This window comes from Phocoena sinus, chromosome 11 (genome assembly GCF_008692025.1).
Source record: "Phocoena sinus isolate mPhoSin1 chromosome 11, mPhoSin1.pri, whole genome shotgun sequence".
In the NCBI taxonomy this organism is placed as follows: Eukaryota; Metazoa; Chordata; class Mammalia; order Artiodactyla; family Phocoenidae; genus Phocoena; species Phocoena sinus.
This window is the reverse complement of record NC_045773.1, coordinates 88,605,761-88,629,160: the sequence shown is the minus strand read 5'-3', so window position 1 is coordinate 88,629,160 and position 23,400 is coordinate 88,605,761. Positions and strand designations below refer to the sequence as shown.

The 23,400-nt window shown below is 39.3% G+C and overlaps 1 long non-coding RNA gene across 1 annotated transcript; it reads right to left on the bottom strand.

The window, feature by feature from the left end:
* Positions 1 to 655: 655 nt before the first annotated feature.
* On the bottom strand, positions 656 to 23,090 carry LOC116762352. The gene is made up of 4 exons (XR_004352244.1): positions 22,802 to 23,090; positions 12,971 to 13,085; positions 3,395 to 3,521; positions 656 to 729 (listed from the first exon to the last, which is right to left on the bottom strand). It is a non-coding gene; the product is annotated as an uncharacterized LOC116762352 (long non-coding RNA).
* Positions 23,091 to 23,400: the final 310 nt, after the last annotated feature.

Here is a 23,400-nt window from a genome sequence, read left to right as displayed (position 1 = left end):
TCTTTTATTTGCATTACTTATTCTATTTATTGTCACATATTAGTGTCTATCTAGGATGTCTATTTGCTTCATTTGAAGGTGATGGTTCCTCCAAATCTAAAAGCTCCTGGAGAATAAGGGACAGTTCTAATGTATCTTTATTTTCCTGGGGCCCAGAACAGAACACTGTAAGTGGTTCAGTTGCTTTGAGCTGAAGACCGTTAAGCACTAATGCTCAGAAAGAATTTTCCTCACCTTAGGATGCAGTCTAATAACCTTGAGAGAGTCTCAGGTGTGAGGCAATATTAAAGTGCAAGGCTGTCTGCACAGGTAATTAATAGAAGGCAAGCAGGACCAGGCTTGTTCCCCGAGAAAGTTCAATCGCGGTGTCTTTAGTGGGGCAAAACCAGTTTCCAAGTACCGTATTAAATGACCTTCCTTCCTGCCCTGGCTCAAAGTAGGTGGAATTAAGAAGCATCAGACTTCTACGTGGCATGCCCAGGCCCTGCTCTGGCTCACTACTAAGTAGATAACTTCAGGCACCTCCATTTACCTTGCCCAGTCTCGTTTTCCCCTTCTGTAATTTTGAAATAACCTCAAAGGTCTTAATGAAGCAATATAAGTAAATCACTTCCTGGCCTAGGAAGCACTCAATCAATGACAACTATTATTATTACCTCTCTGTAGTCCATTGGTAGAGGAAAGCAAAGCGGATGTTTCATTTAACCGCAGACTCGTCAGCAGATGGTTCTGTTAAGGAAGAAAACAGAGGACCTCTCAAAGGCAAGTACGGCTGGATTACTTTCACCTGGTGAATCTGTAGGACACGGTAAGCCTATCAAGGGCTTACTGTTACTGAACGCAAGTTCATGTGCCCCATGACGCACAGTGAGGCCAAACAGCAGGGAAAGGTTTACCGCAGGGCCATGCAAAGGAGAAAAGCGGCTCCTCCCCAAAACACCCCAACTCTCTAAAGGATTTCAGCAAAGCATTTTTAAAGGCAAGGTGCGGGAGGGCGTGGTTAGTTGTTGCAAGTTTCTTGGTGTCAGAATCCTTTGATCTTGCAGCTGTCCAAGTAGGTCAGGTCACGATGTTCCTGTAAACCTCCAACAAGACAAATGTTATTCTCTGTTCTGGTGCTTTTTATCTCTGTATGAACGGACTCTTAAAGGTCAGAGCCCTGAGAATAGGCTATCCCATATATTTCAGGCTATAGGCAACATTCTTTTACAAAAGGGGCAGAGCCAACATGCCCAAGCCTGAGCAACAAACCACAAGGGTTAAAGGAAAAGGAATAGATCCAATATGGAGTCAGATTTGTTCTTACGTTACTATTAACAAAATAGTTTTTTTTTCCCTGCCCCCTGGAAGGAGAGTCACTTTTTCTGAGTTGGTGGGCATCCTGCAGGCTCCTCTTCCAGCAGTTCCAGGTGGATGTGAGCCACACAGGCACCAGCCCAGGTTCAGCTCCAGCTGCCGTGACCTTGAGCCTTGAGCCTTCTCCCAAAAGCCCGATGGTTATAGGGTGGAGGATCCCCTCCAGGCTCCTGGTGAAGCCACATCTAGCTCAGGAGTTGGAGTTAAAGGTGGATATTTCAGGGAGAGGGGCTGGTAAAGGCAAAGAGGTTAAAGTCCCAGCGTTTAAGTAGTTCTGTGCTGTGTGGGGAGTGGGATGGATGTGGCCCAAGATCTCTGGCTTCCAAGGTTGAAAATTGGTGTCTTCCAACTCTCTGAGCCTTGGTTTCTTCAGCCAGGCACATTTTCCATCACAACCCTTGCCTTGCCTACCTCAAAATACTATTTGATAATCAGAAAAACGAAAAGACGCACAAAACTGTATTTTGGAAATATAAGTGCTCATGATTTCCTCAAGTGCCTACTTGAGAAATAGTCAAGAGATGTTTCTCTCAGGCTACTTGAGGCTCTTAGACAAGTCACTGGACTCAGCTTGTCTGGAAAATGGGACAGACAACTCCATCTCGCTAGATTTGTGGGAGATATGAAAATACAAATACTCTCAGTGTTCTGCAAATTCCTAGATCAGCAAAAAATGCACCTTAATTAATTAAATGTTTCTCCCAAGAGAATACCTCAAGTTTATTATATCTGAGGCATACAGAAAGAGCCAGAAATGTTTCTGTTGCAATATCGAAAAGCAGAATGGGCACTGCTGTCTCTCTCCCTGGTCCCTCCTGGCTGCATCTTTGGGTTTGTGTTTTCTCTACTCGCATACATTTTTTTTCTTTAAATTTGGTTGGAGTGTGGAACCCAGTTTTGCCATTCCTTGCTCCCTCTCTTTTCTTTAGGCTGTTCTTTTCCTAACGGATTCTCCATACTCCACTAAACCCCATACTTTAGGATTAGAAAGACCAAACATTTCTCCAGGGGACCAAGCTCTGTGCTCAGCTTGTCTGGCCCTGATCCCTCCCAGGTCTGCTCTGGATGTGTTTGCTCAGAGGTGGCGGAGACCTCATTCAGTTTCTGGTTCCCTTAGAGATTAGGACTGAAGGTTCACCAAGGGTGCATTCAGCTCACACATTCCTTCAATCTCTGTAAACATTAAAATGCAGCAGGTATTATGCCTGCAAACCTCTGTGCAAAAATGTTCTGCCCGTGCTGACCAAGGAAATCAAGTCCATTAGAGCCACCAGAGCTCATCCTCACTTCCAAGAAGAGAAGACTCATAAATACTAGGCAGCTGTAAACAACAAGCAAAAATTTTTTTTAAATGCATTCTCTTTGGCTTTTAAATCTCTTTGGATTCTGAATATGAGCAAAGTAATATGGTCTTTGACATCAGAAGAATGAAACTGAGCCACTGAGAAATGGGTAGGTAAGGATTTGAATAGAACAAAATATTCCAAACCTTATCAGAAAATGCTGGACCATCCCACTCTATTTTTCCTCATATCCAACATCCCCCAAACCGTATATTCTTCCCAACAACACAAAAATGGGGGGAAAGTCATTTAAAAGATGCTTAGACATTTAGCATCACACAGAGTATGAATATTAAAGCTTTAATTTATATCTAATTAAATCCCAGTGTTTTATGGGGAGGCAGCATAGCATAGCTGTTAAGACCTTGGTCTTAGAGCCCCTCTGCTCCCCAGTACCTAGTGACCTTGAGTAAAGTATTTTAATCTTTCTGAGGTAGTGGCATATGATCAGGGACATACAATGGCAATAATTTGAGTAATTCTTTTGCTATATCATTCCATGGACTGCCTCGTACCAATTCAGAGAACTCATCCTTAAGCTCCCGTTCTTCTGGAACCACTTCTAGTATCAAAATCTGTATCAGTCAGTGTTCAATTAGAGAAGAAGAACCAATGGGAGACAGATGATAGATAAGCAGATAGGTAGATTATAGATGATAGATAGATAGATAATTTATTATAGAAAATTGATTTACATTTGTGAGGGCTAAATCAGCAAGCCAGAAATCCATAGGCCAGGCCATCAGGACGGAAGCATCATGAATAGATGAAACTCCGTGGGCACAAGCCAACACCATCATCCAGGAACAGAATTTCTTCTCTCTGAAAGGGAAACCTCAGTCAGTCCTGACTTTAAGTCCTTTCAACTGATACAGTCGGGCCCACCCAGATTATCCACGTAATCTCCCTCACTCAAGGTCCAGCGATTACAATAACTAATTACATACACAAAATACTTTCACAGCATTGGTGTCTGATTGAATCACTAGTCCAGTGTAGGAAGGACTAGTCTAGTGGACTCTAGTCAAGTTGACACATGAAAACATTATCACAAATGTTTAAAAACTCCAATACCTTGGGCTCCCCTGGTGGTGCAGTGGTGGAGAGTCCACCTGCCAATGCAGGGGACGCGGGTTCGTGCCCCAGTCTGGGAAGATCCCACATGCCGCGGAGCAGCTGGGCCCGTGAGCCATGGCCGCTGAGCCTGCGCGTCCAGAACCTGTGCTCCACAACGGGAGAGGCCACGGCAGTGAGAGGCCCGCATACCCCCCCAAAAAAAAATCCAATACCTAGGTATAAAACTAAAAAAACACAAAATTTACAAGACCTCTGCATTGGAAACTACAGAATTACTAGGAGAACTATGTTAAAAGATGTAAATGAATGGAAAGTTATACCATGTTCGTAAATTGAAAGGCTCAATATTGTAATGCTGGGGCTTCCCTGGTGGCGCAGTGGTTGGGAGTCCGCCTGCCGATGCAGGGGACACGGGTTCGCGCCCCGGTCCGGGAGGATCCCACATGCTGCGGAGCGGCTGGGCCCGTGAGCCATGGCCGCTGAGCCTGCGCGTCCGGAGCCTGTGCTCCGCAATGGGAGAGGCCACAACAGTGAGAGGCCCGAGTACTGCCAAAAACAAACAAACAAACAAAAAAAAAAAAAAAAAAAAATAAAATATTGTAATGCTAACAATACTCCCCAAATTTAGTGATAGGTGAACACAATCCTACTTAAATCCTTAGCAGACCCATATATATATATATATATATATATATATAGAGAGAGAGAGAGAGAGAGAGAGAGAGAGAGAGAGAGAGAGAGAGAGAGAGACAAATGAATTTTGGCAAAGAGGCAAAAATCACGAAAACAATCCTGAACCACAACAAAAAGCTGGATAATTTACATTCTAGATATCAAGACTTATTATAAAGATATATTAAGACAGTATAGATTGCCATAAATATCAAGAGAACAGAATAGAATTCAGAAACTGAAACATACATATGAGGTCACTTGATTTAGGACAAAGGGGCCACTCACTGCAATGCACTGGGGAAATGATAGAATTTTCTACAAATGGTTCTGGGTCAATTGGATAGCCATGGAAAAAAGTAAATCTTTATTCTTACCTCATATTATACACACAAAAAAACCTGTCCCAGAGGGACTGTAGATCTAAATGTGAAAGGTAAAACAATAAACCTTTTAGAAGAAAACACATGAGAATATCTTCATGACCTTGGAGTAGGACACGATAAGCACTAACTGTAAAAGTATGTATATTTTTACATTTGTGTGTATATATATATATATATATATTAAATTTAAGAATTTCTATTCATCAAAGGGCACCATTAAGAACAGAAGAGAATGTAGAAATAGACCCACACCTATATAGTCAATTGATTTTGGCAAATATGCCAAGAGAATTCAATGGGAAAAGGAAAATATTTTCAACAAATGGTACTGAAATTACTGACTCACCCTATGCAAAGAAAAAAAAAATCAACTCCTACCTCACGTTTTATTTAAAAAAAAAAAAAAGAAAAAACCCTCAGGATGTATCATACACCAGATGATAATGGCCTAGTTTCTGATCTGAATGCTGATTATAGGGTTGTGTATGCTTTGTGAAAATATTTCAAGCCATACACTACAGTTCTGCGTGTATACACTTCTATAAAAAAATATTGTGTGTGCGTGTGTGGATAAATAGACGGATTGTATATACTTTACTTAAAGCCCTAACCTATGTGCTATTATTACAAACTATCTCTAATCCACACCCTAGTTCCACAAGGAAGAAATCTCCCCTACCTTTAACTTTAGTAGTATTTATTTGTGTCGTAGACATTTGGGCTGCTATAACAAAAATGCCACAGACTGCGTGGTTTATAAACAACAGAAATTGATTTCTCACTGTTCTGGAAGCTGGAAGTCCAAGATCAGGGTGCTCGCATGGTCGGGTTCAGGGACCCAATCTTATCCATCTTTGTATGTCCCATACCAATTGCACATCTTTTTTTTTTTTTTTTTTTTTTTTTTTTTTTTTATGCGTTACGCGGGCCTCTCACTGTTGTGGCCTCTCCCGTTGCGGAGGACAGGCTCCGGACGCGCAGGCTCAGCGGCCATGGCTCACGGGCCCAGCCGCTCCGCGGCATGTGGGATCCTCCCAGACCGGGGCACGAACCCGTGTCCCCTGCATCGGCAGGCGGACTCTCAACCACTGCGCCACCAGGGAAGCCCTGCACATCTTTACTTTGGGTGTACACACAGTACTCACAAATTATATACAAACCCAGATTTTTGGTAGATAAATAAATAAACCTAACTGAATACTTTGAAATCAAAAACGCTTCATTTTAAGCCTATCCTTGCTTTGAACTCACACACTGCCAGAAAAAGTGAGAAATTTCTTTTCCTTCTTTCCTCATTCCCACCCTTTCTACTAACAACAACAACAGTAATATTGCTTAGTAAATTATAGACAATTTCTATGTTTAATCATCTTCATATCAACATACTTTCTCTACTTGTCACACACTAGATTACACATGATCATATTCCATCACAAAAGTGACATCTCTTTTGTGAACAATTTGTTTCTTTTGACTCTTCTGTGCCCTGGTAAGTTTGAACATAAATACTCATGATCATCCAGGGTTAATAGGCCCCAGGTAAGTGTCATGCCCATTATTAACCCTGCCCTCTTGCTTATTAATCTCTCTAAATATTTCAGGATTGCAAATACACTTTCTTTCACATGAACTCCAGTTGATTGATAGGGATATATTGGGGTCCTGTACTGAGAAAAATTCTAAAGTTACCTTCGGTAGCAGCAATAAAATTAGTAAAGGAGATTGGACAAGTGGTACACATACTACATATTTGCCACCCCTTTTCCACGGCCTTTAATTATTTAATCCCTAAGTGAAAATTGAAATAGTCACTCTTTTATTCATTAGTTCTTCCACTCATTCAAGATATACTTTTGAGCACTGACTACACTAGGCTCCTAAGAGCCAGTATGATTAGAGAATTAGCTAAGTGCTCTAGAACGTTACCGCATAGGGCCTTATAAACAAGATATTCTTTTTATGGTTTGTACCATCATTTTAACAGTGTCGATTAATGATATTTCATAACGCTTCTCTTTGTTCAAAAAAATGTATTGTGTTTTAAACATTATGGTATCTCATTCACCTTATATAACATTCCTGTTCATTGCAAAGACATATTCCTATACCCATTTGACAAATAAGAAACTGAGTCATAATAGAGCATAATGTACCAAACCAGAGAGCTGAATCTGGGTTTCTCCAACCATAGAATGTTAGATAAGAAAAATGTGCTGACGATCAGCCTAGTATTTTTACAATAATGTTTTGTTTTTGTGACTTCCCAAGAGAAGTCCCTTTCATGATCTTTTTCTGCTCATTCACTGCATGCTTAGACTTTGCTAAGTATGAAAAGGCCAGCATTCAAACACAGGCGGGGAGTAAATTCAAATAAAATTGAGAAGCTGGCCCCAGAATTGTAATTTTAATTTTCTTCTAGAAATGCAGAGCTTAAGTAGTTGTATTTCCTCCTTTCCTTCCCTTCAAGTTGAGTTTGCTTTTTGATATGTGTTCAACAAGCATACACACATGCTGATTACCCTTCGTACCTGCTAAGTTGGAGAAAAGGAGTATGTGAGTGAGTGTGCGTGTGTGTGTGTCCAATAGGAAGTAAAGAGAGAAAGAAAACTTATACAGAAATCACACAAGAACATAGCTTGGTGTTGCTGTTCTCATTTGTTTCTCTTTTTTTCTCTTTTCTTTGTGGCATGGCAGCCACAGGACACTAGGAATGGCTAGCGAGAAAAGTTTTTGGTTTCCTGTGACCCTCAATCAGAAGGCATGTCATGTAGATGGACAAAACCCTAAGATTTGGGTCATTTATTTTGAAAATCTGGTACATTTTACCAGCTGAGCATTGGTTGGTTACTGCTCCCTGAAAGCAAATACATTTTCATTTTCTAGCTCTATTTTCCATGCAACTTCCCATGAAAAGAAATATCAGGCTCTCAGGAGTGATTATTTGGATAGGTAAAGGCTAGTCCCACATCCTTAAGACCAAATGACATCTCTACTCTAACCTAAATTAGACCAGTTTTGACTTGTGAATTGCAGGGTTCTGAATATTATTTTAGGTCCTCTCTTTAGATTCACTCCTTTCAATTAAATATCTTTCCTCCACGTTGAGAATTTGAAAATATTGCCCAAGTATTTCCTAATAAAGCATTATCCCCTAAGTATTTCTTAAAGAATTGGCTAACTCTTAAAACTGTCGCTCTACCAAACATTTGTGAATTTAATTAATTCATTTTCTTGACTTCATAGGTGTGATATCACACGTACAAATTATAATATACAGATCTACTTCCTGGCAGGGAGCACCTTGAGTTTAGCACAACAATCTCTTACACCACACACACATCATTCATTAGCATGTGCATGAGACCCCACTCATTAATTGGAAAATTAAACCCCCTTGTGTATAAATAAATCACACCCCTAGCTATAGAAAGGCACTTATTTTTATCTTTACATTTGCATTTCAGTGCTGTCTAATAAATGCAATTGGACAGTTCTATAATATCTTTCATTGTAGCAAAGATTTGGCTTTGCTGGGAACAAGTTCCATATACTGAACTCTGTCCATTTCAAGCCCAACAGAGTAGTGTTAGAACCATCATTATCCTTTACTCGGTCACTAATATTCCACGTCAAAGGACGCATGGTCAAAGTGGAGGAATGTTTTGCAGGCACATAGGTCCTACTAGGAGGGAAAACTTTTGGCTGAGTCTCAGGCAAAATGGCCTCTTGAACTCCAAATGTCACCCTTACCTGCTTCTGTCTGTCTGAAATAGTGCATAAGCTATCATCAGTCTCTGTGTTCTGACTTCCTCAGCTGTAAAATGGGATAATAATAAGACAGCTCATTAGGCTGTTGGGAGGAGTAAACGAAATAACAGACGTGAAGTGTTTGTCACAAGACCTGCCAGAGCTGAACAGAAGCTAGAAAAAAAAAGCTGAGATGATCCACCAATTAACTGGAGCCACTTAAATCTTGATAATGAGGCCCTACTGTGTGTCAATCACTTTAACGGGTGCTTTTCTTACATCATCCCAAGCAATCCTCACAATTCTGTTAGACAGTTACTATTCCCATTGTACACATAAAACAATGTTGCAGTTTATAGGAACCTGGTTCAGAGAGTTTCAGCAGTTCTCTCCAGGTTGCACAGATTCTGATGCAAGGATTCTGGGATTAAGGTCTATGCACTTTCTCTGATAAAAAAAAAAAAAAAGCTGAAGAACAAATGCAGGAGAACTTTTTGTGCTAGAAAAATACCAAAGCCCCATGAATGGTTTTATCTCAGAGAATTTTTATAGATAATATTTAGTTCAATAAAACAGGAATTTTTTTTTTTTTTTTCCTGTACGCGGGCCTCTCACTGTTGTGGCCTCTCCTGTTGCGGAGCACAGGCTCCGGACGCGGGCTCAGCGGCCATGGCTCACGGGCCCAGCCCTTCCGCGGCATGTGGGATCCTCCCGGACCGGGGCACTAACCCGTGTCCCCTGCATCAGCAGGCGGACTCTCAACCACTGCACCACCAGGGAAGCCCAGGAAAATGTTTTTAACAATATCATCAAGTATGGAGAGATTCAATGATAGAAACTAGAATATTCGGCATCTTTAGCACTGAATAAATGAGTTTCAGAGTAACTCTGTTACCTTGCCAGCCATCTCAGCTCAGACTTGTCCTGCTTCACACATGGGGGATAAAGATAACCAGTCAAATTTTCTATTTGTCAAAATTTCCTGGTCAAACTGCCAGAATGCCTAACTTAGTTTAAAAAAAGAGAAAGAAAGAAAAGGGTTGGTTTGGGATACAACCTACAAAAGAACAAGGATGCTTTTATCCTCATTTATACAGAGATTTTTTAAATGTTTACTTGTAATATGATGAGTGTTTGAAAAGATTTATCTAGTATAAAAATAGTTTTAAAGTTGTAAAAAATGTTTTAAATAAATAAGAGGCTCTGAGAACCATCTAGCATTTACAACATTAAGTACTGATAGAAGTGTCATTTTAGTAAAGCTCCTAACATTTCTTGCATGAACTAGTGCCCTTATATGTCGACATAAACACTTTCTCCATTGCAAACAGTATGTAGTCTTGGCTCTTAACAAAGATGGATACCTCGAACAAGGGATTAGTATTAGCATTTCTTCACCAAATGGTGAAAATTCATTATGACCTTTTCCTCTAATATATCGTTGTATAATCTATATTATATTTAGACCCAAGAAACTAGTATAAGAATTTCCATGGGGAGAAAGGTGGCATTTTATTGTAAGTCAGAGAGATTTTTCCATACAGGCACTGCTACCCTTCCTGTATGTATAAATTAATAGAAGACTTTTTTAAAACTTAGTTTAAAAAAAATATATATATATATAACATATATAAATATATAAAACACAGAGAGGACATTAATACTATTTTGTATTTTTTCTCAAACTCAGTGCAGTCCTGTACTTTGATTTGTATGTTTTTGTCTCTATCACCACTCCGAGTACCTAAGATGCTAAAATGCTGGATTCTGAGACATAACCATTAGGATAGTTGTTACATATTTAATTTCATGCTCCACTCGGCATAAAGCAGTTGTGGGACTACAGACCAAAGCAAATTAAGTGTCTTCTTAGATAATTTCCTGCTTAATTGAAAGCAGGTAGCTTTTTAAAAGTAATAATTGGCATTGTTTCAAATGATTGTAAAGTTCTTTCCTTTTTTTTTTCATACATGGTTATAGGGTAACATTCTACTTAGTCCAAGCACAATGGGTTGGAAGTCTCCCACTAAGTCTAAGGGACAAAAATGTGACCTAGTTCTGGTGACAAATGAATGGAACACTCCATGGAGGCGTGTGGATAAGGAGCAAGGTGGAGGAGAAAAAGAAAATACACACATATACACATATATGTACACATAGATATATCTTTTTTTCATTAACATGTACAATAAATTAGATTTCCTTTCTATCACTCTGCTTTACTCTTAGCATTGGTTTAATGTTAGCAAGTGGTCAGTTATGAGATTGGTAGCCCCAGTTCATATCTAACAGACAGGGCTTCCTCATTACAGTATAAAACTAACCTTCAGCTGTGATATACTCTATATGACTATAGGAGATGCAGTCCTAGAGTGAGTGAGTGTGAGCATACTAATAAGGAAGACATAAAGGAATTAGGTTTGATATAAATGCCTCTATAATAAGTAGACTATGGAGTTCCGTTTTGCCAGCAGTCAGTATTCAGAACTTTTCAAATAAATTAGATCTGTTAAAAACCTTTTAAGTTACAAAAAAGAGGGAATGCTTTCTTGTTGCCTAGATTTAAGAGAAAAACAGAGAGTCAGAGAGAAAGAGAGACAGAATGAGGCAGAGAGAGGAACAGGTGTTCTTCAGAACCAAACATTTTAAAACACTACAAGGGAAATACACATACTGAATTTTTACATTCAATTGCCAAGATGATTCATGCAACTGATAATGGTGTACATCAGCACCCTAGAGCCATGGGATAAGTGCTAGAGGTGCATTTTTGGTATTTACTAAAATTCTAACTTGTCCAAGTCTCTCTCTCTCTCTTTTTTTTTTTTAACTTGAAGTTACAGTGGATTTACAATGTTGTGTTAGTTTCAGGTGTGCATCATAATGATTCATTTTTGTTTTGTTTTTTGACAGATTATATTCCATTATAGGTTATTACAAGATATTGGGTATAATTCCCAGTGTTATACAGTAAATCCTTACTGTATAAGGATAATAATAAGAGGATATGAAGTTCTAGAAAGAATATGAAACTGAAAATTCAAATGCTGGCAATAACTGCTCTAGACACTAAGGATGGTGCTAAGAGAACTCCATCAGGTACCTCATAAGTTATAAAGATAGTCTTAGGGAATATTAGTTTTAAAACTGGTTAGGTTCTCAGTTTCTTCTCATATTTTGGCATAGCTGACATATTTTGGCATTCTTCCAACATTGCCCTCCTCAGTACTCAGTACAATTTTTCAGAGATTCCTAAAGGAAAAATCAATGGTTGGTTGCTGCTTGAAAAAATGATGCCTGAGTTTCTGGCTTGAGTATCTGAATTAATGGAGATGCTGTTTAATGAGACAGAGAACACAGATGAGACGGAGAATTTAGGCCTGTTGAAATTGAACAGCCAGTGACACATCTAATTGGAGATATCCAGTGATAATTAGAGACTCAATCCATGAATCTGGATTTAAGAGAGAGATCTGAGCTAAAGACATACATTTGGAATCTTTTCGTTTTTTCATACCGCTTCGAATTGGACAACATTATCCAGGGTCAGTACATAAAGGAAGAAGAGTGCAGAACCTTACATCACACGAACATTTAAGGACTAGGTAGAAAGAAAGAAAGAGAGAGAGAGAGAGAGAGAGAGCGAGCGAGAGAGAGAGAGAGAGAGAGAGAGAGAGAGAGAGAGAGAGAGAAAGGAAGGAAGGAAGGAAGGAAGGAAGGAAGGAAGGAAGAAAGAAAGAAAGAAAGAAAGAAAGAAAGAAAGAAAGAAAGAAAGAAAGAAAGAAAGAAAGAAAAGAAAGAAAGAAAGGAAGAAGGGAGGGAGGGGGAGGTGGGAGGAAGAAAAGAAAGAAAGGAAGAAACTCTCAAAAGAAAATGAGAAAGTAAAGAGAAGTAGGAAGAATTTTACTTAATGAAATTTCCAGGCCCTCTAACTTTCTTCCAGCCTTTCACTTACTGTTTGTGCTCTACTGCCTTCCCTATTCAATCCCATTACAATCACTTTTACCTCTCCTTTGCGCTGTCAATAGTCTTTCTTATTGACTTAAACCACTACCCTACCATACTTTCTGCTTTGGATCAATTTTTTAAAATCCACATTTTTATGATATATTTACAACGACATCTTCCCTATAACTACCTTTCTGGCTGTTACTGAGCCTAAGAATAAGAGACTTCCAAGGTACGCCCTCTGGCTCAAACACCCAGCCCAAGTATTTAGCTTGCATAATCACCGTATAAGTGCTATATTGAGTATGACAATGGGAAGAAATACTAATATTTAAACATATATCATTTGTTAGTCTTGCTCTCTGATACATCTTTTCCGTATATTTACTCTTAAAAACCATGAATTAATTTTACTGGCTTTTAAAAAGCTAAGAACCTTACCCCAAATCTCATTAAAATACAGATATTCTGCTTCCAGAAGTCTTGTCCATACCACCAGTCTCAGCTGCCTTCCAAAGAACAAGAAGGTATTATTCCCTCCGTCGAAGTATTTTCTCTGTTGGGAAAGATGAAAATCCACTTATACTAAAATAATTTGAAAATGGTACAAACCTAACAGAAATAGATACTGAGACCCCTTCATAATCTACAATGTACAACAAAGAGGTATAACTCAATGGTTCTCAACTCTGGCTGTACTTTTTTAGAATCACCAATGGTGGTTCTAGAAAACATTGGGTCTTTCCAGAAAGACGCACCAGAAGTACTTTTCCCTAGTCTTTCTCCTAAGTACAACTAAAAACACATTGTGAAAAATAAGCATAAAATGACTGAAGGCAAGGTGAAAAGAAGTAGGCAAACCAGTAGGGAAACTACAAAATGCTAAGGAAAGGAATCAAACAAAGTCTAAATAACTGGAGAGACATACTGTGTTCCTAGATTGGGAGACCCCATATAGTAAAGTTGTCAATTCTTCCCAAATTGATATACAGTTTAACACAATTCCTATCAAATATCCCAGCAAGGTTTATTCCAAAATGTGTATGGAAAGGGAATGGAACTAGAATAGCTTTTAAAAAACGTACAAAGCGAATGATATCGGAGGAATCAGGCTACCCAATTTCAAGGCTTATTACATAGCCACAGTTGTCAAGACAGTGTGGTGTATATGGAAAGATGGATATATAGATCAATAGAACAAAACAGGGAAGCCAGAAATAGACCCCCACGAATACTACCAACTGATTTTTCCAAAGGTACAAAAGCAAGTTAATGGAGAAAGGATGGTCTTTTTCAACAAACTGGATATTCACAGGCAAAATATGCACCTTGATTTAAATGTCACACCTTATATAATAATTAACTTAAAATGGATTATAGACTTGAATGTAAACTGTGAAACTAAAACTTTTAAAGGAAAACATAGGAACAAATCTTCAAGATCTAGGACTTGGTGGAAATTTCTTAGACACAACACCAAAAGCATGACATATTTTTAAAAATCAAAATATTGGACTTCCTCAAAATTAAAAACTTTGCTCTCCAAAAGAGTCTTTTAAGAGTATAAAACGACTGGGACAAACTACTTGCAAACTGCATGTCTGATAAAGGACTCATATCTAGAATTTATGAACAACTCTCAAAACTCAACAGAAACAAAACAATCTAATAAGAAAATGGGCAAAAAACATGAAGAGAAATTTCACTGAAAAGAATATGTAGATGGCAAATAAAGACATAAAAAGATGTTCAACATCACTAGTATTAGGAAAATGCAAATTAATAACATCATGGTGAGATATCACTGGACACATATCAGAACAGTTAAAATAAAAAATGCTGGCAAGGATGGGAGAAACTGGCTGTCTCATGCATTACCGTTGGGACAGTAAAATAGTACCGCATTTCTGGAAAATAGTTTGGTAGTTTCTTAAAAAACTAAACATATACTTACCATATGAGCCAGCAATCACACTCCTGGGCATTTATCCCAGAGAAATGAAAACTCATATCCACAGAAAAACCAATACATGAATGTTCATAGCAGCTTTATTTAGAACAGCCCCCAAGAAAGGAAATAACCACAATGTCCTACAATAGGTGAATAATTAAACAGTGATACATCCATATGATGAAAAACATCTCAGTAACAGAAAGGAATAAACTATTGTTACATGCAACAACTTGTAGGGATCTCAAGGGCATTACGCTGAATGAAAAAAGCCAATCTCAGAAGGTCACAAGCTTGTATGAATCAATTTATATAACCTTCTCAAAAGGACAAAATAATAGAGATGGAGAACAGACGAATGGTTGCCAAGGGTTAGGGATGGTGTGTGTGTATGGCAGGAGACTAAAAAGGGATTACGCCAGGAAGATCTTTGTTGTGTTGGAATAGTTCCATGTCTTGATTGTGCTAGTGGTTATAAGAATCTGCAAGCGATGAGAAGACATAGAATTATAGGAACACTTTATACTAATGTCAATTTCCTGATTGTATAACTGTTCTATAGTTATGTAAAATGTAAACAATGGTGGAAACAAAGTAAACGATATATGGAACCTCTTTGTACTATCTTTGCAAATTCCTGTTAATCTATAATTCGAAATAAAGTTAAAAAAAAAAGATGTCCAGGCCATACTGCAGGGCAAGTAAACAAAAATCTCTAGGTAAGGAACCTAGTCAGCTGTATTTTTTTAAAGTTCATAGGGTAATTCTAAAGTATGGCTAAGGTTTGGAACCACTGGCAGCTCATGCTATTACTGAAACTACAGGGACTTAAACACCTGTGATTAAGTCTAGTTGAAGATAGGAAGGAAGAAAATAAATATGCAAATCTATTTTAGGTCTCTTGAGGGTCTCCCCCCACAATGTTGAAACCTGGCATTTAAGAGAATCCAAATAATGTGGATGGGATAATCAGTCATCTATTATGTTATAGACCATTTTATACAAAAATGCCAACCCCAATAGACTGTTCTTTTGATTCTAAAGCATTTGGTATCGATGTTACAATTTTCAAACGCTAAGGAGCAATTACAATCACATTTAAATATGCAGCAATTTTAGAAAATTAATGTTTCACTAACTCCTCATTTTTGATGGGTAACAAAATGAGTTCGAGGGTTTAAAAAAAATAATTTAACAAACTGCTGACTGCTACCAGCAGTTTCCTGGGAAACGTGAAAAGTAAATATTCCAATCTTGAACGTGAATTCTAATACATTAGCTATTTTTACTAACGATCATTAACTACCACGTAGTAGTCTCAGAACTGTGCCTAGTGTGGTTAGTAATCATTCCTTAGCACCATCATGAAAAGATACTCACCGTGTATCTATTCAATTGGGTCAGGAGATTGAAAGTTTAGGAAAGAGTCCTTCTCTGCCTTCGAAGGGTTTAAAATCCGTTTGAAGACAGAACCAAATATATAAACAATAAATAAAGCAAAGATGGATATGCTGAAATCTGGACTCATAAAGGGGCCAAAGTGCTTGTTTTTACTGGAGGTATTTTTGCAAGAGCTAGAAAGGGAATTTGTATCCTCTGGGCTCAAGAATCCCGCAGATGAGCAGCTTCGGCAATGCAAATTTATGCTATCCGTGGGAGGGTTTCGCTTAGTTCTCAGCTGTGGATTTACTTCCAAAAATGCAGCTGTTCTGAAGCAAGAGGTTTGTCCAAAAAAAGTGAAATACAGCATAAGGTATTACCTTCCATCCAACCCTGGTCAATAGCTAACTACTTCCCTCCCTTCCGCCCTCCCACACCCACCTCCGCCACCTTCAGGGCTTAAAGATTTTTGTATGGGGGGGGAGGGTGGAAGTGGGTTGCATACTGAACTATTTGCCTTACTTCGAAAACCACCGGCCTCTTCCATCTCTCCTCCTTTCTCTCTCTCTCTCCCTCCCTCTCTCCTTTTCTCCTAACCTCGCTCCCTCCAAATATGACCCTCACGCACCCTCCATTCTAATTTACAGCACTACAACTTCCCAGATCTGTTTTCTCTTCTGGAAGGATTTATCCTTTTGGAAGCGTTCAGTTCCTAACTGTCGTGAAGTCTGATTTAAAAGCAAAATAAGAAGCACTACGTTTTAAGAGGGGATAGTGCAAATTCTTGTTAAAAAGTTGTTTTGTGGTTGTGGGAGATAATCAACACCTACCCCGGCATTCTCTAAGACAGCTGAGGTTTACCATTTTCGCTATTCCGGCAATAAATATTTCCTCCTTTTGCTCTACGCCTTTTGGCAGGAGCCTTGACTCTGCAGGTGTTAGCGCTGCAAGGGCTGAACCCAACCGCCAATAGGGCTGCCGAGCCTAGCATGGGATGCTGCCCAGCAAAACACAGAGCCCAGGGAGACCGCGACGGAGAAGGGAGGCTGCGCGCACGCTTCAGAAGAGATTGGGACTACAGCCCTAGAAAACTAGAGAGAGTGCATTTCCCGGCAGGGGGAACCCGCAGGAGCCTGGAAAAACAGAAAGAGACAGACAGAGAGAGAGAAAGAATGAAAGAAACCCACCCCCGCGCTCTTGGGCTCAGCGCGAGCGAGAGAGCGCGCGGGCTGCCGGGGCTGCTCCAGCTGGAAGTCATTGCGCCGGGTGGCGTCGGCGTTGTCACGGCGACCGCCCTGCCGGCGCCAGCGGAGGGGGGGAGGCGGGCTCGGTGAATGGGTGACGTCACGCAGCCGGCGCCAGGCAGTCTGGGCGGCCGAGCCAATGAATCAGCTGTCGGGGGAGAGAGCGCGGCGCGCGGGAGGAGGGTGCTGGAATGCGCCGGGAGCCGCGCGGCCCGGGCGCAGGGAGGCGCTCCGCTCCGTCCCGCCCCGCCGGTCCCGGGGCGATTGGCGCGTTCCTGGCGAAGCTGGGCTGGCGCTCCCTTTTCCTCGCGCCGGGGCTGCCGCTCGGACGCCTAACTTTGTGCCAGTTCCCCCACCAGCGCGCGCTCTGCAGGGAGGCCCGGGAGCTGGGCCTGGTACGGTTAGAGAGGACTTGTTTTCCAGCTATTGTGACTATGCCATTTACTCATTAAAAAAGGGAAAACAAAATAAAACTTGTCCTGGTAGATAAAGTGGACTTTGAAAGTGTTGAATTGCTTCACTGCGGCCTTACTGTGTGCTCTGCATTGTGCTGGAATCACAAAAAAAAAAAAAAGAAAAAATCAGAGGGCTCAGAAGAGTTTAAGATTGTACAGGGAAGAACGAAATGTAACAAATTCATGATTCAGGCCTGGAGCCGACTGCGTTTTCTTCCATTATTGCATTGTGCCGTACTATACAGTGTCTTTAAGGGTCTAGAAGGTGAAGGCTCCAATTTTTCAGTGCTTTTGTTTTGTTTTTCCTCTGCCCTGTCTTGCTGTCCATTAGACAGTGACCTCCAGAAAGCCAAGTACTGGGTCATGGTTATTTTAGTAGCCCCAGCGTTTAGCACTCTCTCAGACAGGGTAAGCAATCTAAATTGTGATGGATAATCTACAATGCAAGAGCAAATAATCTTTGAGTAATGGCTTGCGTCAAATGAATACCCCTGAATTCCTAAACATCTATTTTGGGTGCTTACTTGTTGGCTTTTGGTGGTGTCAAGAGTGGTGATGCATCGTTACTGAAACTGGAAAACTAAAGAGTATGGCCTGAACGTTAGAGAAGATGTTCAGTCTGCTGCAGTCATTGCCCTCTCTGGGTTTCTTCATCTGTAAAAGGAGTAGACGTGGTGAGATGTTCTCTTAAGACCCCTAAAGTTCTATAAGCCCATCATTGTATTTATCAACCATTAAAACTAAATTTTGAGTTTACTATTCCTATTCCATTGTGGTAAACACAATGATCATTCAACGAACAGTTCAGGGTGCCTGAACTCAGTATGTGAGTACTAGAAGTTTTGGTTGAATTTTTTTTTAAGTTAGAAGATAGGATCTCTGACCTGAAAATCTTTAAAGATATGCAAGTAAGAAATAAACTAGAGGACTTCCCTGGTGGCGCAGTGGTTGAGAGTCTGCCTGCCGATGCGGGGTACACGGGTTCGTGCCCCGGTCCGGGAGGCTCCCACGTGCCGCGGAGCGGCTGGGCCCGTGAGCCATGGACGCTGAGCCAGCGCGTCAGGAGCCTGTGCTCCGCAACGGGAGAGGCCGCAGCAGTGAGAGGCCCGCGTACCGCAAAGAAAAAAAAAAAAAAAACCTACTGGGACCCGTGGAACTTTTATTTTCAGTCTTCTCTCGAAAAAGTTTTAGTTTTTGCTGAAAAAATAATCCAGAAAGTGAAAAGTCCTTGTGGCTTTTTCTTTGGTGACTAACTTAACTTTTAAACTTGCATGGATTCATTCATTTCCCTAAAAATAATTGAGTACCTACTATGTGCAGGTATTTTTTCAGGTATGAGGATGCCAAGAAAAGAAAAGCAATTTTTCTGTCTTCAAAGAGGAAAGGATAAGCACAATTAATTTAAGGTATTTTATTTATTCAGTCTGGACATTTAAAAGGTACTTGACTTTTCCACACCATCTTACAGCTGCATTCTGTATTTTTAAAAATTCAATTCATTCAGTTAAAAAAAAAATCTAATGTATCTATGTGTTCAAAAACCAGATGAAAGAGAATTTTCCCCTTCATTCTTGTCCTACATCTGCCTAATTTCCCACTCACACCCCACAGAAGGTGCTATTGTTAATTTCCTGTGTACCGTTCCAGAGTATTTCTATGAATATACAAGCAAAGAGAAATAGATTCTTATTTTCCACATTTTTACATTGTTTTGTAACTTTAATTTTAAAATATTGCAAGGTTTTTTTCTATATCGGCCACATTCTTTTTCATTTTGTTATACCTCCATAATATTCTATTGTCTAGAAGTACCATAACTTATTTATCTTACTCCTATTGATGGTGACCTACGTTGTTTACAATCTTTTATTGCAAAGCTGCATAAATAACCCTGTATCTGTGACATTTTACACGTGTGAGTTTATTTGTAGGATAAACTCCTGCAAGTGAAATTACTCGGTCTCTAAAGAGTGTATTTAACATTCCTGACTCTTTCTTTAAGCTAAATTCCTGGGCATGGGATTGCTGAATTGGAAGGTGTAAATATTTTTAAGGTTTTGATATTTACTGACAAATTGCCATCTGAAAAGTTTGTGTTGATTCATATTCTCACTTGCATAGTAAGTAAGTACCCATTTCTCTGAAACCTTGCCAGCACTGGAAGTGAATTTTTTTCTTTTTTTATAAATCTTTGTTCATTTACTAGGTAAAGAATGGTTTTATATATATATATATATATATATATATATATATATATATATATATATTTAACATGTATTTCTATAACTCTTAGATAGTTAAAATTTGATTCCATTTGCCACTGCATGATCAGGGACTTGTTTGTTCATTTCACTTGTCCAGTTTTGAAGAATTTTTATTTTTCTTACTGATTTTCAATAAATGGCTTATATTTATTAATATAAGTAATAATAATGGCACATATTTATTAATATAAGTAATAATAATAATGGCTCCTATTTATTAAACCTCTACCTTGTTCCAGGTGTTGTGCTGTGCATTTTTAATTGGTCCTGTATATTGTAAATATTTTATCTGAGTTTGGTATGTGTCTTTAATCCTTATTCCAATAGTATTTCCACCTAAAAACTTACAGAGGCTTTAAAAATTATGTGATAAAATAAATTAATATTTTATGTTTTTTGTCACTTTCCTTTAACACATAAAAAGTCTATGCCATTCGAAAATCAGATTAGCCTTCATCTTTATTTTTTCAAATTCCTGAAGGATTTTGAATAATTTTTTTAAACCCAGATCATATATACACACATAAACATGAGTATTTTCAGTTATCTACCTGCAATGTAACTATCTTTTCTGTTTTAATAAAACATTTATATCCTTTTTTAAAAAATTATTTAACAAAATACAGATAACTAAAAAAGGTGGGGGGGACTCAGATTATCCACAATCTCACCAACCTGAGACAATCCTTATTAACATTCAGAGTAAATCCAGATGGTTTTCTATACACAAATATCTATGTATAAATATATGTATATAAATACATATATACACACACATATGTATTTTACAAAAATGGCAGTACACTATGCATATATTTTGTAACTCACTTCCCCCACTCCCCTTAGCTACACACAGGTGAATATCTTCCTATGTCGATAGCTCTACATCCTCATCATTAGTCATCCATTGTATGGAGGAGAACTCTCTAATGAGATAATTTGGAAGGCAACCTGGGCAGAAGCATTCCAGGAGAAACCTCACCTGCCTGTTCGATGTTCATCTGATCAGAATTTCCTAAGGCAATTTAATTCTATTGTTTCTCAAAGACTTTCAGTTTCACTGAGGGCCTAACTGCCAGCAAAAATGGCTAACATAGTGGTCAATCATTAACCTACCCCAACAAGAGAGACAGCTCAGAAAGAAAACGAAAATCCTTTCTTAGCAAAGCATGGCTCAAAATAGTCCTCTAGACTTGTTTTCTTCAGTTTGCTTTCTCTCCTCTTTCCCACACTTCCTTCTCTTTCCCCTACCCACTTGACATGCATGTCTCCTTTTAGATAAATTTTAAACTTATGCCCCTTATTCATTTCGTAACAAAAGTAACGACAGGATTTGCTCTCCCAGACATCTGACCTTAGGTTTGTTCTAACTGCAGCAGTAGCATAGACCCTTCCATCAATTATGAATGTATTCATGTGTGCAGAGGCTATAGTAGGCCAATGGTAATGTTACCTTATTCTGGAGACTTACCCTTATAAATAAATAATGAAATGTTTCTGTGAAATGCCTTTAGCAAAGGCAGGAGAAAGCATTACTTCTCAAAAGACTAAACATTTTAAAGATTAAAAACTTTAAAACACCCAAAGTTCCTCAAGAGAATATAAACCATTTATATGAAAAGAAAGGAAGAAAGAAAAAGAAAGACATGAACTGGAAACTCTATAATGCTCAACTGAGTAGCCAAAGTTCTCTAGATGGCAAGTGTAGAATCTAAGTGAACAATCAGGAATTCCCTGGCGGTCCAGTGGTTAGGACTCGGTGCTCTCACTGCCAGGCCCCTGGTCAGGGAACTAAGATCCCACAAGCCACTGGCGGGGCCAAAAGAAAAAAAAAAGGGAGTATAAGTGAGCAGTCAGAGAACCTAAAATAGATTCTTGGATATGCAAAGACACATCTCTGTACCTCCAAATATTTTCTTACATTGTACATTTAAAAGAATAAAATCTCTACACTTAAAAATCTCCACTCCTATCTATTAAGCATAATATTAGAACATGGCAATAAATAACCTAGTGGTATGTATGATAGATTTTTATTATTAAACATCTTTTTTTCTCTGTTTCAACTAATTCATGTTAGGCTTGTGTATTAAGCTAGATATTCAAGTCTAGGTAGTAATTCAGAGAGCTTCATGAAGCACAGTTAAGCGCTAGCTTCCCAATGATCTATTCTGTACTGTGTATTCTAGTCCTCTTTCTAGCAAAGTAGAAAATACTTTGTGGTTGCCACTAGAGGGCAAATAGCCTCCTGGACTCCTCTTTGACCAAAGGGTTTCTCAGTCCAGGCAGCCAAAGTTTTCAGTTTCTCATATAACCTAGTCTTAAATCTTACATTGCTAACTCTTAGTCAACCCACAGGCTCCACAAGGTAAGAAGTTTAAAAGTCGAGATTTAAATGTGCTCTTTTACCATTTTACCAAATGGTCCCCTTTGGGATGATAGATCTCTTCCCTGATCTCTTCCCTTCCAGCCTTCTTATCCTAACCCTTTCCCGTCTAGATCTCAAACCACACTGCTCCGCCAATAAGGTAACCTAACCTCACAGCACTCAACAGCAATCTTAGACCTTAGAGTGGCAAAAAATGCACTCTCCAGTCTGATTGATCTCTGCTTACCTTTCCCGTCTCATATCCTACCACTCGCACTGCACCAGTTCAGAACTGCTCACAGTTCCTTAAACATGCCCTTGTTCACGCCCTTGTGTCTTTGCTTGGGCTTCTATCTGAGATGCTGGCACTGCCCACCACACATTATTGAAGACTCAGCTCAGACGTTATGAGAAGCTTTATAGTCTCCGCTGATCCCCTGCTCACCCTTCTTCCTTTTTCTAAGCAGTGGATTTCGTTTCTCCCTCCCGTTAGCTCCTCCGTGTGTACAGAGGCATCTTGTACACACCTCTGTTAACAATGCTAACTCTGGTACTGTGATTATGTCTAGCAGAATATGAATGTTCAATCTACTTTGAAATGTAAACTCACCTGTTTTGTCTTTTCTTCGCTGCATTAGAAGTTGTTAGGAGTTCTAGAAGAAAGATGGAATGCAAACAACTCCCCTGCTCTCCAGGAAGCAGACACCAGGCAATTGTGGTTTTTGAAGACTGGGTTCTCTCTGCCCTTGAGTAAGGAGGTGCAAGATTTCTGCTGATAAAAATTTGGATTCTGTTGCTAGTTAAAAGAAGCAATTAGGACTTTAAGCATAAAGGAGTATTTGGAATCTGGAGAGGCTGAGGTAGACCGGAAAAGGTTCAAAGAGGCCGAACATCATTGCCCAGAGTTAGGAAAAATGATCTGAAATACAGCTGCTGCCTGGAGGTGCCCAGTGAGTGAGCTTAGCAAAGAGCCCCATGACGGGCAATGATGAAGTACTCAGGAGTGGTGCTGAATAAACCCTGCACAGCCCTCACCAAAGGACTGTCTAGTTGAGTGGGAGTCCTGCTTCAACTAGAAAAATAATCACAAGATGTGATTCTCAGCCTATGATCAAGTATTTTTGTCTTTTTATTTTTCAGACCAAAACAAACTACTCCTAAAAACTATCAAAGATCACTTGTCATGGTGATCACTTTGTAATGTATAAG